Source organism: Podarcis pityusensis, assembly GCF_964106645.2.
Source record: "Podarcis pityusensis genome assembly, chromosome: 7".
In the NCBI taxonomy this organism is placed as follows: domain Eukaryota; kingdom Metazoa; phylum Chordata; class Lepidosauria; order Squamata; family Lacertidae; genus Podarcis; species Podarcis pityusensis.
In genome coordinates, this window is record NC_138031.1 from 72,901,845 (window position 1) to 72,919,202 (window position 17,358).

The 17,358-nt window shown below is 41.6% G+C and overlaps 2 long non-coding RNA genes across 2 annotated transcripts; one reads left to right on the top strand and one right to left on the bottom strand.

The window, feature by feature from the left end:
- Positions 1-2,672, bottom strand: LOC308482173. The gene is made up of 2 exons (XR_013989114.1): positions 2,452-2,672; positions 1-297 (listed from the first exon to the last, which is right to left on the bottom strand). It is a non-coding gene; the product is annotated as an uncharacterized lncRNA (long non-coding RNA).
- Positions 2,673-2,693: 21 nt separating this feature from the next.
- Positions 2,694-16,301, top strand: LOC308482072. The gene is made up of 6 exons (XR_013988945.1): positions 2,694-3,563; positions 6,502-6,597; positions 7,154-7,183; positions 9,294-9,347; positions 10,905-11,069; positions 16,066-16,301. It is a non-coding gene; the product is annotated as an uncharacterized lncRNA (long non-coding RNA).
- The last annotated feature ends 1,057 nt before the right edge of the window (positions 16,302-17,358 follow it).

A 17,358-nucleotide genomic window follows, 5' to 3' on the forward strand; every position in this document is an offset into this window, starting at 1 on the left:
TCAAGCTCAAGGGATGTTTTATTCCTTGCGAACAGCTTGACAGTTGGACATAACTCCCCCCTCTCCCCCGAGAAGCTAAAAAGAGGCAATACTAATTTCTGTAGAACAATAGTGCAGAAATCGAAAAGTAGATATTGGAATCCACACTTCTCTGGCCTCTCTTCTGTCAGACAGCGCATTAACAGGTTCAGAAAATGTGCCTCTGGACTACATATGGTCCTATTTAGGTGAAAATGGATTCCTGGGCTCCTGGAACATGGACATTATGTGATAGGAATGCTTTCACTTTTAAAAGGTCTGCAAAAACAAAGGGAGATAAATCACATCACATTTTCAGAAGCCAAAGGATGTCTAACAGCATAACACTATTCACTGGAGTAATAGCCCTTGCTCTTGTCATTCCTCCGAGTTCTTATCACTGCTATTTTTATACAGACACATCTTTAAAGGGAGAGGTGATTAATAAGCACATACTGGGACCAGCATTTTCTCTCCAGTGTCCAATGATAATCCACATTGATAAGTGCAAATGGATGCAAGGGGGACGAGGGACGGCGAAAACAATGCCAATGTTCATTTGGGTTCTTGGTGGCTTCCGGCAAGCTCAATGGGCAAAGTAAATGGATGGCAAATTAGAACAGCATTGAGTGGCACGGGGCTGATAGTCCGGAGGTTAGCAACACAAGAACAGGCCTTTTCTGTGGTGGCTTCCCATTTGTGCAATGCTCTCCTCAGGGAGGCATGTATGATGCCTTTATGACCTATTTTTAGGCACCAGGAGAAACTGTCCCTCTTCAGCTGAATAAACAATGTATGGCCTTTAAAATATACAGGACTGACAAGATAGGGTGGGAGAGCTGGTATAAATTACTGGGGTTTGGTGCTCTGAGTGGGGCCCCAGAGACCAATTATCTTGCAACTATTTCATGTAATTCTTTACAAAGTATGTCTTTCATGTTCAATGCACATACAATTATGAATAACGGTTTGCAAGCTTATGGCATGCACCGAGCATTTCCGAGAATTCACAACTCTACACAAACATTCGCTTTTGCACTTTGACAGTACAACATTGCAGTGTCGTCTTATCATCTTTGTATGTTTTAGCAAGTGAACACCATGTGACTGCAACAAAATTGTTGAGTGGTACACATTATTGTGGTGCTACACATACAAGTTTAAAGTGTACAGTTAGTTCAGCAACAATCGTCTGGGTGCTTATGGAACCTCAGTTTTTGAGTATCTCAGAAGCCAAATGATTCGGATCCCAAACGCCGAAAACCCAGAAGTAATTGCTTCTGTTTTTGAACGTGCCTTGGAAGTTGAATGGCTTCCAAGGAGTGTTTCTCCATTTTTTCAATGGATTTTGCCGACCGCTCATTGATCCTCAGTTTCTGAATGTTTCAGAAGTCAAACGGTCTTCTGGAATGGATTATGTTCGAAAACCGAGGTTCCACTGTATTATTGACATTCACCATTGGGATCTTAATATCCCCAACAGGTACAAATACTATCTTCTTATTAACATAAAAATGAGATCACACATTTATTTTATATCCCAGAGTAAGGATTTTTAGCTGGTTCACCCTTGCTGGGTGGGGTTTACTTTTCTTTTTTCACTGGGTCCCAAACCCACTCTCAGCAGCCCACTTTGTCTATGAAATTTTTATGGTGACTCTCCTCTTTTCATTGCTATGAGAGCACCCTTACACAATTCTAACCTACCAAGATGAACACAGCTCACTGAACTATCCTAGGAAAGTCAGCAGAAAATATGTAGTTTGTCCAGCCCCATGTCAGTTGCCATATACAGAAAATTGGGTTCAACTCTGTGCATCAAAAGTGTGCAAGTTTGCTACAGAATTTAAATGGCTTGGAATTTACTAGTACCTATGTGGTACTGCCTGAGAACCAGCAATATGGATGACTTCAGGAAACCTGGTGAACTTCAAAACACTCAATATATTCAGACAGTGGGAGTTATCTCAGTTTAGGTGCACATTTTAATAAGGTCCCTTCTGAACAAATCAGATACAATATGAAGAGCCCATCAGCTTTTCTCATATGTTAACAACTCAAAGGATGAATCTTAAGCAATGAATCCGTTAGCTAGAGGGAAATGAACAAAGGGATTTTTAGATCTCCAAAATTCGTAGCCAAGAACAGACAACTTGTATGGCTCTGTGGGCTTTTTCTGCCTCAACTCAGCTGCTTTCTTGTTTTAACTCATGCATTTAGTCAGGTTATTGTACTCCTCCTTCCAGCAACTCCCACAGCCAAGCTGGGGCCAAATGTATTGCTCTGCTTTCCTTTGAACCACATTAGTGAGGCCGGGTGGGAGGTGTTGCCATCTGGGTAGCCCATACACACAGCCCAGGCTTGCACCCCTTGAAAGATCACATTGATGCTAATGCAGCAAAAACAACATGGGAGGCAGCAGTTATGAGTTACAAGTTTCTGCAGCCACTGCGGGTGTTGCGATTCTCCAGCGGTTTGGCTTTACCCCTGGAGGCAGAATCCATGGTCTCTCGAGACAGACAGACGCCAACAAAAAATTCATCAGAGAATCATCATAAGCAGGTGAAGTTAACCCTCTTTATGAATAAAGGTTAAAAAAGCATTTCAAAACAGACGAGGCATCAGTCATAGTGGGCAGCAGCTGGTATTAATCTTGATCATATGTGCCCACTCACCTGAGTCACTCACAATGACGCAGCAGGTGGCAGCTGCCAAACAGAATTAAATAACATTCTGAGATGGCCCATGAACCCGAGTGAGTAGCTATCAGAATGGATACAGCTTCCTTCTTACAGCACAGTTTCAGGCCAGACTACAAACCAGGTTTGCACAATCAAATTTTGAACTATTTCCTCCTCCTTTCCTAAGTGAAATCTTAATGTGCCATCCTTCTAAATGCCTTGTCAGTAGGTTTGTCAGCTCCTCAGCAGTACAGCCGCCACCCTGACTGATGACATTTGCGCTGACATTGTCTGCCTTCATTGCTAGTGTAACTTCATGGTTTGTGACATTGCAATGACACAGTGGTCAGTAACCCCCCATTTTAAGTACTTATCTGCTCAGACAGCCAAGTTTTAAGACACGGCCATTAATGTCATATTTATTGCAGTGTCGTCTCCCAAAATGTTAGTGGCCTACTTTTGACTATGAAGTTTTCCCCCCTTCTGCCAATATTTATCATACAGTTTTATGTTACAATATATCTCCCAGACTGGTTTCAGATGAAAGCTTTTAATGAAAATCAGTCTGAGTGTTAACGAAAGGTGCAGTGAGTTTCTTGGCAAGAAAAGTGGCTAACAAATATGAAAAATAAATAAAGGCTGTGTTCATACAAACAGTTTATTTCAGGCTGACTCCTGTGTTTAATGAAGCTTTGTTTAAAGTGTTGCAGCCCTGATATAGCGATCACACACACGCACAAAAAACAAGACTTAGCGTCAGTCCATCTGACAGACTTAAAATCCTGTTGCTCTTTGCTCTTTCGTGCCATCAGATTTATATCCCTGGCATGGAGGACATGACATACATTTGGTCAAATACACAAGGTAAGAATATATGGTGATGGTGATTATTCTTTTCCCCAGAACCCAGAATCAAGGTTGCTCACAAAAAGAGAATTCCTATAGGGAGATAAAAGGTAAAGGTAAAGGACTCCTGAATGGTTAAGTCCAGTTAAAAGTGACTATGGGGTTGCGGTGCTCATCCCACTTCAGGCCAAGGGAGACGGCATTTGTCCACAGACAGCTTTCCAGGTCATGTGGCCAACAGGACTAAACTGCTACTGGCGCAACGGAACACCGTGATGGAAGCCAGGGCACACAGAAACGCCGTTTACCTTCCTGCCACAGCGGTACCTATTCATCTACTTGCACTGGAGTGCTTTCAAACTGCTAGTTTGGCAGGAGCTGAGGCAGAGCAATGGAGCTCACCCTGTCACATGGATTCGAACTGCCGACCTTCTGATCAGCAAGCCCAAGAGGCTCAGTGGTTCAGACCACAGTGCCACCTGCGTCCCCTTTATAGGGAGAGATGAGCATGCCACACTACAGTGGTACCTCGGGTTATAGACACTTCAGGTTGCAGGCTCCGCTAACCCAGAAATAGTGTTGGGATTCAAGCCTTTATCAGGAGAAACTGGCCACTCTCCAGGCACCCGGCTTGATCTCCTGTTGACCTCCCTGTCTGCATTCCCGGCAGGATCCAGGCTAGGTCGCGATAGGCGATCCTTCTCAGAGTGAGAAGAACACACCCCCTCTTTCCTGCCCCCCCAGGCAGGGGAAAGAGATAGACAGAAACGTATTTACATGCCTTTATTTCTGTCTTTGCAGTGTTACAAAAATCATGACTGCTGTCTTCAAGCTCCAGCAGTCGAGAGACAAACTCCTCCTGTACTTCCTGTACAGCTCATATTACACTCTGAGCTAATTCCGGTGCCCTCTGCACTGTGAATTGACTGTCCCTCTGTTTCCCATGGAACAGTCCCAACATTCCCATTATGTTTTGTTTTCAAGCTACCAGCAGCTCGCGGCTGCATTGATTCAATATCGTAACAAATAGGACCTTGGGTTAAGAACTTTGCTTCAGGATGAGAACAGAAATTGTGCAGCGGCGGCGGCAGGCCCCATTAGCTAAAGTGGTATCTCAGGTTAAGAACAGTTTCAGGTTAAGAACGGACCTCCAGAACGAATTAAGTCCTTAACCCGAGGTACCACTGTATATGCATTTGTTGCTGAATTTTTGAGCCAACACAAAAGGGCAATACAATATTGTTGGCTTGTGTGACTTAATGGCACATCAAGCCACTGTAGCCTTCTTAAGTCTTTCATTATAAACTATTGTGATAACTGCATATAAAAATAATGGCAGAGACATGAAAACAACTACAGCGTGCTTTCATGTCACTGTGCCGAGGCAGACTAAAGACGCTATATTGAAATTGAGAAATCTGATCACTTTTAAGCCAATTTGCTTATTTTTTCATGGGTTAGCTCCTGATTTGGGATTGACAGCCTGAAATTAGCTCTATAAAAACTCCATTAACATCAGAAATGTAACACTCCAGTGTGCAGCTGGGGCATCCCAAAAGAAGATGCAACATTACTAATAAAATTTTACCAGAAGAATATGTAATACTAGAATGCCAATACATTCTAATCCCATCCAACTGTCTTCAGCACATGGTAATGATGCTGTCAAATATGCAAATATAGACTGTAGTACACATAACAGCTTCATTTAACTGTACTTCAGCAGCAATTTTAAAACATTTGTATAGAACAGCGGGATTTATCCAACACATCCCCAAAGAAGTTCATTTAGATTTGTAGATCTTTTAATTTACATATCCAGTAGTATGTAAGTTAAACAATCTTATTTTTTTTACTAATTCACCATATGTTGCTTGGAAGCACGGTTTCAATAGCTTCAACTAACCTTAAAGGTAAAGGTACCACTGACCGTTAGGTCCAGTCGCGGACGACTCTGGGGTTGCGCGCTCATCTCACTCTATAGGCCAAGGGAGCCGGCGTTTGGCCGCAGACAGCTTCCGGGTCATGTGGCCAGCATGACTAAACCACTACTGGTGAATGAGAGCAGTGCATGGAAACACTGTTTACCTTCCCGCCGGAACGGTACCTATTTAACTACTTGCACTTTTGACGTGCTTTTGAACGGTTAGGTCGGCAAGAGCAAGGACCAAGCAACAGAAGCTCACCCTGCCGCAGGGATTCGAATCACCAACTTTCTGATCGGCAAGCCCTAGGCTCTGTGGTTTAGACCACAGCGCCACCTGCATCCCGCCCACCTAACTTTACCTCCAGCCTAAATCTGGACCATTTCATACAGTAGGGTTTTTTTGCTATGCCATTAGAGATAGGGAGGGATCTGGCAAAAGGCAACTTTGAAGCAAAGGCATCACTCAATCACATTCCCTAGCAATGTGTGGATTGGTCTGGGGGTCTGATTTGGAATCTGCACAGTGCTAGATCCTCTGTAAAACTTGTCCCGTGCCCAGGAAGCATTGGTTTGAGTGGTTTTGTGTTTGACCTGTACTTTCTAGGCACAGGTCTGAGAGGAGTACTCCTTGCCCTGCAACTTTTGCAGTGAAAACCTGCTCTTTAGCTCCAAAGTGGAATAAAGGACAATATGTGGGAAACCTGTTGCTGTTTGCTCTGATTGAGCACTAAAGAGCAGTTTTCCCCAGGGGAAAGCAATGAGACAAGAAGTGGTGTGAAAAGCCCTTAAGTTCCTGTGATCTCAAGTTTTAACCAGTTGAGAAGTGAGAAAGATTTCCCTCTATTCAGTCTCTTAAATTTAATTAGCTGGATTTCATGAAATAAATGTTGGTGGAAAAGAGAAAAAATGGAACGAATATTTTATTTAAGACAAGGAGGCAGGCACACTCTTTTCTATTTTTTTATTTTTTTATTCCAGAAGCTTGGTAAATATTTTACTAATTGTTGTTTGTAATTTATACTGCTTTAGCAATTATCTTCGCCAATTTGTCTAAATGCATATTAGGAAGTTCAGGAAGAGTTTGGACCAATTACAGCAGACTCTTCAAGCTAATTACTAGTGTGGGTGAGTAACAACGGCTGTGCTGATTTTTTTTTACCATTCTCCATCAATTAATGATAAAAGAAACTGGGACAGCATGTGAAATGTGAAGCCGCTGCGATGTGTATCTGCAAACAATCCACAAATGGTATTATATCCTAGTGAGACTGATACACATGATGGCTAAAATGTCCCTAGAGCTGCTGGAGGGGTTACAGTCAACAGGGCACTTATATTCATCTGTGGCGGGAGTGTCTACAAGTACAGTAGTTAGATTTTGAGATGAGATACTCAAAAAGATGAATGCCATACTGTATCTGGGCACTGTCAAAATGTCAAAATCAATGCTGTTATTACTGGTGGTTTTTGGGCAGGTGGGGGTGGGAAATGTACTATTTAAGGAGTTGGTTAGATTCATGCCAGTTGCTTCCAGACCTCTAAGAACACAATCATGGAAGAGCAATAGGACTTTTACAATAGATTTGAGGGGAACTTTGGAAAATTGCATTGAGAATTGCATGCATAAAATCCGCATTACTAAGGGACAAGCAAAACCATTTTTATGTTTTTATTTTTGCAGAATGGTGTAGGGTTCCCCTCCCCAAGACTGGTAAGTCTGTCAGGACAAGGACACATCTAGCCCAATACAATGATTTGGAAAAATAATAATAATTAATTATTCAAGTATCTTGAAATTATCATCAGATAACATTTTCCATGATGCCTTAACTTCCTTTGTTTGACAAATATGAGAATATGTTTTCTTGAATATTAAATCCACAATGAGAAATAATATTTTATTAGCTCAGCTGTCAGACCTGGAGTGTTCTTTGTTATTAGTATTTCTGTTTTGTAAGTGTAGTTCAGGGTTCCTCAACCTTGGCCCTCCAAATGTTTTTGGCCTACAATTCCCAGAATTCCTAGCTAGCAGGACCAGTGGTCAGGGATGCTGGGAATTGTAGTCTTAAAACATCTGGAGGGCCAAGGTTGAGGAAGCCTGGTGTAGTTTATTGTAGTTATCAGCACATTATACATATTTGTATAAAAATACTGCCTTTTAAAATTATCAAAGGGGAGGGGAAATTTCACTGAATTTCTCATACGTGGGATGTGTGTGTATTCAACTTACTTTACTTTTGAGGTAGCAGAGGAATTTAATAAGTCACCTTTTCCCATTCAGCGTATCATCTCTCTTATGACCTGCATTCTACAGCCTTCCTGGATATTCACATTTACTGAAAACCAAATGACACACCTTGCTGGGGTTTCCTATAAGCAGTGCACTTTTTGGTTTTTTTCTGGCAGCACACAACAGTACACAGTACCGGTACCTCGTTTGTTTGTTTGTTTGTAGAAAAGTAGCACTGCTTCCAGGAGATGAAAATCAAAGGCTTTCCAATGTGCTGTTCTTCTGCCACAGATCTTAGGCCTTTCATTGCTGTATTCCTATGCTTCAGTTAAACCCAGGGAAGACAGCATGAAGTAATTCCTCTCTTAGGACTTCCCCAGGTCAAAAAACAGGGGCAGCCATGGAGGCTACAGAGCAATGGATGTATGCTTAATGGAAAGAAAGACTATACAGCCCCACCCCCACTTCCAGCCTTCCCAGTGTCACACCCACTGGAAGAGACAGAGAAGCAGAAGCCTTTTTGTTGGGAAAGAAAACTTTTTGAGAAACTGAAAGGTATGTTTTGCAGAGCACCCTAGAATTGATGCTTTTGAATTATGGTGCTGGAGGAGACTCTTGAGAGTCCCATGGACTGCAAGAAGATCAAACCTCTCCATTCTTAAGGAAATCAGCCCTGAGTGCTCACTGAAGGACAGATCCTGAAGCTGAGGCTCCAATACTTTGGCCATATCATGAAAAGAAAAGACTCCCTGGAAAAGATCCTGATGTTGGGAAAGATTGGGGGAAGAAGAAGAAGAAGAAGAAGAGTAGTAGTAGTAGTAGTAGTAGTAGTTCGGATTTGATATCCCACTTTATTACTACCCTAAGGAGTCTCAAAGCGGCTAACATTCTCCTTTCCCTAGCTCCCCCACAACAAACGCTCTGTGAGGTGAGTGAGGCTGAGAGACTTCAAAGAAGTGTGACTAGCCCAAGGTCACCCAGCAGCTGCATGTGGAGGAGCGGAGACGCGAACCCAGTTCGCCAGATTACGAGACTACCGCTCTTAACCACTACACCACAAAGAGAAGGGGATTACAGAGGATGAGATGGTTTTCGAAGCTACTAACATGAGTTTGACCAAACTGCGGGAGGCCGTGGAAGACAGGAGTGCCTGGCCTGCTCTGGTCCATGGAGTCACGAAGAGTCGGACACAACTAAACAACTAAACAACAAAAGTGGTAACTCCACTCACTGTGCACATGCTAAATAGCTCTGTAGGCAAGCAAACATGCAATAACACCTCCCAGTACCCCGTCGGGCTGTTAATATGTCTTTAGGGAAATGCCTGGTAGATTTTTTTAGATTAAGAACAGTCACAATCTGACTGTGTGATTTACAGCTATAAACAAGAAGGTGACATCACTTTGAATGATTAATGCAGAAGGGCGCGAGCGGATGTCATCTCAAACTTAATGCAGCTTTGCGGCAGTTATGAGATGACAACATGTTAGAAAACAGCACTGCTAAAATTATAACCGTGCTTCTTCCTTCCAGACTTAACACTGCAATGATCTTGTATTATTGATGCATTCCAAAACAGTATCTCTTTTAGGAATGGCGAAGTTCAACCACTTTCCCATCAGGAAACCAAGACCAGGAGATTCTGGTGATTTTTTATTTTTTTTACTCTGGACTTTTAATGGTCCTAGCCTCCCTGCAGCCACCCCTCTCCAATTCAAAATGTAATATGCATTATGTAACTTATTTAACAATATATTAACTTTCCTTACAATGCTGCTTTCTTCGGGAGCTAAGCTACTCACTTTGTGGAGTGGGGTCCTGGACTTCTGTGCCACAGTTCTGCCCTGGTGGCAAGACTTCTGTAAGTCTTACATCTGAGGGAATCAGGGAAGCATTTCAATGGGACTTGGTTGAGAGTGAGCTTCTATCATTTCTGCCCTTGTACACACATTCACAAAGCTACCCTGTTCTTCACAGCCTTATGACATTTGTCCTTCCATAATTGTTTACAATTTAATTCACATATTCCTTTTTAATGAAGGCTTCCCAGCCCACAGGAATAAATGTGATTCTACACTGTTCAGCACCCCTTCATCTTACCACAAACCAACTCATTCTTCCCAGTTAAGCTAGAGTTTCTAAGCAGCTTTAGAACTCAATTTCCCTTTTTGCCTCCTGCTGTGCACTTTGTGCAGCAGTTTATTTCCTATCTTTAAACAATCTCTTCCTCCCTCGTCCTCTCAAGGTATTTGACATCTCAGCCATGATCAATTGTGAGCTTGCAGGAAAAGCTTGAGAACACACACAAAGACACTAAAGCGAAGTACACAAATGGCCTGGCCACAACAACTTCTAAGCACTTGCACACAAGCTAACTTCTAAACTAATGGAGGGGGAAATTCCATATTTAGCATTTTGAGCAGCAGGATACTATATTAAAAGCCTTTCTGCTTTTGAGAAACTGTTCAGAACTGCAAACAGCGAGGAGAGATTTCATATGCAGATGCATAACCGCAAACAAGAACTTATAGGGAGCTCATTTCTGTAGATAATAATGATAATCACAATAACAAAATGATAACATATGAAAGCTTGCCTGGTCACTTGTAACAAAAAAGAAAAGTCTCTAGTATGGAGATGGGTCACATACCCTCCAACAATTCTCCAATGAAAATAGGAACATCCTATTCTACATCAAGAAGCTTCACCAATGTAAACGTAAAGGTAAAGGACCCCTGGATGGTTAAGTCCAGTCAAAGGTGACTATGGGGTTGCGGCGCTCATCTCGCTTTCAGAGCGAGGGAATCTGATGTTTGTCCACAGACAGCTTTCCGGGTCATTTGGCCAGCATGACTAAACCACTTCTGGCACAACGGAACACTGTGATGGAAACTAGAGCGCATGGAAATGCCGTTTATCTTCCCGCCACAGCAGTACCTATTTATCTATTTGCACTGGTGTACTTTCAAACTGCTAGGTTGGCAGGAACTGGGACAGAGCAATGGGAGCTCACCCTGTCATGGGAACTCGAATCGCTGACCTTCCGATTGGCAAGCCCAAGAGGCTGAGTAGTTTAGACCACAGTGCCACCCGTGTCCCTCTCATGTATGATCTCCTGGCACACAAATGCATCATATACCTGTCACCTTGAGCCAATTACATTTTTTTAAATTTATTTTTATCATTGTTTTTATCATTACAGTGGTACTTCAGGTTACGTTACCTTCGGGTAATGTAATTTAATGTTACAGACGCGGCAAACCCGGAAGTGTATAATTCCGGGTTTCGCCATGCGTGTGTGTGCAGAAGTGCTTTGCGCTCTCTGCACGTGCGCAGAAGCAGCGCTTCCAGATACAGACTTTTCAGGGTAAGTACAGACCCCCAGGACAAATTAAGTTCGTATCCAGAGGGTCCACTGTATATCCTGTATACCTGAAGGAGCGTCTCCACCCCCATCGTTCAGCCCGGACACTGAGATCCTCCCTCATTGTGAGAAGTGAGGTTACAGGGAACCAGACAGAGGGCCTTCTCGGTGGTGGTGCCCACCCTGTGGAACACCCTCCCTTCAGATGTGAAGGAAATAAGCAGCTATCCTATCTTTAAAAGACATCTAAAGGCAGCCCTGTTCAGGGAAATTTTTAATATTTAACGCTGTACTGTTTTTAACACTTGATTGGGAGCTGCCCAGAGTGGCTGGGGGGACTCAGCCAGATGGGCAGGGTATAAATAATTTATTATTATTATTATTATTATTATTATTATTATTATTATTATTACTATATCCTGCCTTTTTCCTTGACAGGGACTCAAGATAGATTATAGCTGAAATATTACTTCATTCCATTTTTCTGTTGAAGGTGTTGAACATGATCCCTCCCATCGCACATTTATTCTTTACAACAATCCTGTAAGGTAAATGAGGCTCAAGGTGACAGCCAATTTCAACCTCCTCTCTGGAGGCGGGTGTTTGGGGGAGTATTGGGATACCATGGATTCCCTACAGACATTTGCTGCACTAGGCGTGGAAACCTTTTCAAAGGTTGTTCCCAGCCTCACCACCACCAGCCTCAAATGATTAATGTAGTTTGGCTGCTGGGTAGCAAGCTGCCAGCTCAGAATTCTGCTGGTCATTCTATCCTTCATGGTCAATACATTTAACAACTTAGACTGATAATTTAATACACTGAACACAACTTTGCTTTTTTTACATTTAGAATGGAAATGGTTGTTTCAGGAATTCTACCCGCGACATGCACCTGCCCTACTTTATATCTTAAAAACACTTCAAAACTCATTGGTTCAACATTCATTTCATGCCTGAGCATATTCTATTACTATTAATTATTTTTTTGAGATACATTCTGAAGTTTCCTCTCTGTTTCTGGCTCATTTATTTTTCCTCTTCACCATCAATTAATCTACCATTTTTCTTTGTCCTTCCTCTTTCTCTTCTTTAATAATTTTATCTATTATTTATCTATTATAAAACTGTAAGTGCAGTTAACAAATGACAGCGTTGTTTGTTTTATTGTGCTTTATTGATTTGCAGTGGCTAGCAGTGCAGGCACTAAACAAGTACTATTAACAACAATATATTCTTTATTGTAATGTGACACTAGGCATATAACATCTATAGAAAAGAAGCTCATTATTTTCCTTAAATAATTCAGTGTTAGAGGCATGCAACAGCTGGCTCATGCTATCTTCTGCTCTCTCTTTTGGTAACATCTGGAAATGCAAAATGTGTGATGAGGCATTATTGTGAGTTTTCCCAACAAATAAAGCAGTGACTATTGAAGAAGTGCCAGAAAATGGGACCATGACTAAGTGGGAACAAGACCTAGCAAATAATATACTGTACATATGAAGACTTGGAAGGGCACAAAGGTCTTCTTTAAATATGAATATAAAGGGAAATTGTTCTAAAGCAATGCTAAGGTGATATATAACTCCAGAAATACTAAGTAAAATAAATAAGAAGTAAGTGTTGGATATATTGGAAGATACTATTATTGCATGCTGTGGAAGTGCAGTTTGGTATATTAGGTTATGAAATCCCATATGATCCTCTACTATTATTATGAAATTATGCTGATGACTCAATAAGGAAAGAACACAAAAAAACTATTTTCATACATAGTAGCAGCAGCAGGAGGAATGCTGTTGGCAAGGAAATGGAGGTTTCATGTAACACCCATTATTAATGAGTGGATGAATAGATAAAATTTGGGAATTCACTTCAAAGTCTAAGCTGGCACATTTTTCTGACATCAAAAGATTCAGGACAAAGTTGAAATAGTTTTATACCAAATTGGATCACCTTTCTTCAGCATTGTCAAAAGAACTCTCTTCTCCAAAAGATGCAGTACAGCTTTGAAATGTTCTGAATTTTAAAGGACCGATTTTAGTTGGGTTTCTCCATCTTGCATTGTTTTTCAACTTACTTTATAAGCACTGGAGGAGATTGTTTTTTCATGTTCTTAAAATGTAATATTGTGACGTTCAAATACACAGTTGACTATCGAGAGAGAGAGAGAGAGAGAAATTTCAAAATAAATCATCCCACCTTTATATTCAGATACTTTACTAATTTTGTCTTTGTCCATGGAGTTTTCTTGGCAGGGATACTGGAGTGGCTTGCCGGTTCATCCTCCAGGTGGATCACGTTTGGTCAAAACTCTCCACTATGATCTGTTCATCTTGGGTGCCCTGCTCGGCATAGTTCATAGCTTCTCTGAGTTATTCAAGCCCCTTCGCCATGGCAAGGCAGTGATCCATGAAGGCGTTTTCCCAGTAGTGATGTATGGAAGTGAAAGCTGGACCATAAAGAAGGCTGATCACTGAAGAATTTATGCTTTTGAATTATGGTGCTGGAGGAGACTCTTGAGAGTCCCATAGACTGCAAGAAGATCAAACCTATCCATTCTTAAGGAAATCAGCCCTGAGTGCTCACTGGAAGGACAGATCCTGAAGCTGAGGCTCCAATACTTTGGCCACCTCATGAGAAGAGAAGACTCCCTGGAAAAAACCCTGATGCTGGGAAAGAAGGGGACGACAGAGGATGAGATGGTTGGATAGTGTTCTTGAAGCTACCAGCATGAGTTTGACCAAACTGCGGGAGGCAGTGGAAGACAGAAGTGCCTGGCGTGCTCTGGTCCATGGGGTCACGAAGAATCAGACACGACTAAATGACTAAACAACAACAACTTTACTAATTAGTTTCAGACAAAGGGGTAGTTTGCAGATGCATGTATGTCACGTGATTTCTCATCATTTGAATGCCCACTAATTGATTGCACCTTGCAACTGAATTACTCAACTGATTGCACTGATATCTTAGAGTTGCAGAGGACCCTGAAGTTCCACTCCTCTAATCTAATCCTTCTGCTAACTTAAAAACAAAACAAAAAATCCACAACTTAAGCATCCCCCAACAGGTTATCCAGCCTCTGTTTGAAAAACCTTCAGCACAGCCACTGGCCATGTATGCAATTGGTCTCATTGTCAGAGTGCTGTATCATTGCAACCACTGGTCAACTGAAATCTCTCCCAGGTATTTTAAATCCAGTATGTCTAGTCCTGCCCTCTGGAGTGTTACGGAAATTACTGGGGGGGGGGGCACATCTTTAAAGTTAAATATTACAAATATTATGCCGGAATGTATCCTTTCAACTTGACAGCTCAGGGAAGTTACCTAGCTTTAAAAATAATATAAAATCATCTCCTTTCCCAGTTTCCTCCATTCCAAAGCTATTTTCCCCTTGAAAAAGGACTCCAGGAAGTTCCCAGAGGTGACAATTGCTGGGCTCATTGTTAGCCAAAGGAAGCCAAATCTAATCACCTGACTCGCCTCAGGCTCCAGACATGCAAAGGAACTTCTATTGTACTTTTGGGTGGTGGGTACTTAAGACATATTTGTCTATGCTAATCTTATACCTGAGTCTTGCCCTGCCATGTCTGCTTATGCTAATCTTGTACCAAGGACTTGTCTGGACATGTTTGCCAAGGTTAACCCCTCCCCTTTTGTGACATGTCAGTGATGTAGCAATTATGTAGGAATGATGCTGTACGAACTGTATTCTGGGATATGGTGGGAAAGTGTTAAAAGTCTTTGTCACCCCATCTTTGGGGTTCAAATTTGCTCTTTGAACCTATTACGCAATAAACTTTGGTCTACAGCTATTTCCTGTAGTTGGTAGCTGGAATCCTTCCTTTATTCTGCAGGGACCTGCGGGCTCTGCCCGACAAGCTGGGTGACTGAGCAGCCTCGCACCAAGATTTTTTCCTTAACAGGAGTAACAAGGGACCAGTCTTTGCACTGTTCAGAATGTGCACATCTGGTGTTTGATCTGTAATGGCTTGCTCACACAAGTCATCTGTCCTGAATTATGTATCAGGCACCTAATTACAAAAATGTATTAATGAATCATGCAGATAGTGATACAAATTCAGATGGACACCCCTGACACTCATAGGTTGATTTCCAACTGTCATACTCAAAGCAAACACATCAACATAAGTGGATTAAATTTGATTTTGGTGCATATACTTAGAGTTTGACTAACGCTGGGTATGGCCTATACAGTTTTCATCTTTTATTTGTGCCCCAATGGAAGATTTATTTATTTAACACATTTTTCATCCTACCTTTCCAACAACTGGTCTTCAGAGCAATGTGTGCCCTTTGCAACTGAATCAACATCAGCATTATTTCTGGATTATTTTATTTTATTTATTGAATTTCTATACCACCCTGTTCTCTGAACCAGCCTGAGATCCCAGGGTATAGGTTTGTATATACATTATAATGATAATTATAATACCTGGAGATTTCAGGGTGGTTTACAGAATAAAATCAAAATATAAAACCAGAAAACACATAATAAAAATAAAAACCCAATAATCCCCCCCCCAAAAAAAACCCACGACATTTTAAAAGGGCATAGGATGTCAATCAAATCAACCAAAGGCCTTGTTTAAAAGGTTTAAAAGGGTTCTTTTATGATGTCATAATAATGTCACATGACAGACAGGTGCATCGCCATGCCCACCTGTCAAAATCCTTAGCATGGGGTTCCCAAGCTTGGGACCCACAGAGCAAGGGGCATTGAAAGCCCTTGGCTTTGAAAACCTTGGAAATATGCCTTGCAGGTGCCCCACCCATGGCACATAAACATGTGTCTCAAGCAAAATGGTAACAAATGCATTACATATTAGAAGTAGTCAGAACTCAATGAAGAAATTGCAAAGCTTTATAACCTTCACACTCCAGGTTCCTTTATGCTTTCCCACTACCTCACAGAGCAGTAAAGTAGTACACTGAAAACAAAGTAATACACCTCTTTTTCTCTTCTTTTTTACAGCATAAATGGTTCCACCAGCGCTGCAGAGCTTAGCGTACCAATTTATTTCATTATGAACAATTGCAGTCTCACGCTTGAGTCTACAGTTCTTTACATACTTCGACTCAAAAAGCATCTTTTATTAGCTATTAAAAGAGCTCTGCCAGATAGTAGTTTAGATCTTCTCATTGATTCATAATCTATTATGGAATTTGTCATATGAACTGTTGCTGGGTAAAACGACACGACTGTTCATTCTTACAGTGTGGAGAGCCAGTGTGGTGTAGTGGTTAAGAGCGGTAGTCTCGTAATCTGGGGAACCGGGTTTGAGTCTCCACTCCTCCACATGCAGCTGCTGGGTGACCTTGGGCCAGTCACACTTCTTTGAAGTCTCTCAGCCCCACTCACCTCACAGAGTGTTTGTTGTGGGGGAGGAAGGGAAAGGAGAATGTTAGCCGCTTTGAGACTCCTTAAAGGGAGTGAAAGGCGGGATATCAAATCCAAACTCTTCTTCTTCTTCTTCTTACATTTAGCACAAACATTGTTAATGCACTTCTGTATTTTTTCTTTCTGTTACAGAATAGATTTTCCTTGTGAACTTTGTCATCAATGCATGTGAAAACAGAGAATATTGTAAAACTCCACTGTACACATCCAGTAACCTGAACACTTTGGGTATATTTAATTTATTGTATGAGGCATGCCCCATTGTTCAAGATCGACATAAGAAAGAAATATATTCATCCTACAATCAGCTTAAAAGTTGCTTTGCGGTCTTCTTTATTTAAACCATCAGTAGTCCAATTCCATCCTGGCTAATGAGAAGTCTGTCTCTTTTGTACAGGTCTGGCTTGTCCCAGAATGTTCCCCAGTGTCTCACAAATCCAAAAATCTCCTCTTGACAACCCATCTCTGTCATTTTATGGATCAATGGTCTCATTAGACAGTAAAATTCATGCTAAATTGCTGTTTTAGGGGGTGTTTTTCATTGTCTAGAAAGGATCAATCCATTTTCAATTACTTTCTATGGGAAAGCATGCCTTGTTTTAAGTCCGCTTTGTTTTAAGACAGGACTTCCGGAATGGATTACGGTCTTAAATCATGGTACCACTGTACTCTGGAACATCCCCATACCGCTACTGCTTTCTACAAGAAATAAGGCCCACTGAGTTTTAGTAGGGATTATTTCCAGGTAAGTGAGTAAAGGCTAGTAGCCTCAATGTGGGATTGTGATAGGATTTACTTGCAACAGTCAAAGAGTGAGCTTTGCATTTTGTTACATTTGGTTTCATTATAACCAACAGGGGGGGGGAC